Source organism: Seriola lalandi, unplaced genomic scaffold (genome assembly GCF_002814215.2).
Source record: "Seriola lalandi dorsalis isolate HSWRI2012SDOR001 ecotype SW California unplaced genomic scaffold, Sedor1 jcf7180002054979, whole genome shotgun sequence".
In the NCBI taxonomy this organism is placed as follows: Eukaryota; Metazoa; Chordata; class Actinopteri; order Carangiformes; family Carangidae; genus Seriola; species Seriola lalandi.
The window spans coordinates 364,708-365,164 of NW_019525529.1; positions in this window are offsets into that span (position 1 = coordinate 364,708).

The following is a 457-nucleotide window of genomic DNA, read 5'->3' on the forward strand; positions in this document are numbered from 1 at the left end:
GGATTTCGGCAGTTTCAGTCCTGCATAGTTATCGGCAGCACCCGAGTGGAGTCGAGCGTAGAGGTTTGTATGGGTGAGTAGTAATGAGCGGCCTCAGCAGTGAGCGCACACACCTACAGTAAGTGGAGTACAGCGGGGTGATTTGAGCCTGTTGGGGGAAGTTGGGCCAACCCTTGTTTCTAGGCAACCACAGACATAATTCGTCATGTGATCACACACACTAACCCTCGCCTTGTGATGGAGAGAAGTCAATAGTTCACAAAACTGTTCCAAAGTCATTTTTTTTTATGTTTGTGTCATGGTTTGCTATGGCAGACACTTTTTGTTAGTTTTGTTTTGGAGTTTTTGTCACTTCCTGTTTTATTTTGTAATAAGGTTTCCTTGTGTGTCTCAGTGTTTCGCTTCCTGTCTTGTTTCTGTGTAGTGATTGTCTGCCCCGCCCTGATGTGTTTCACCT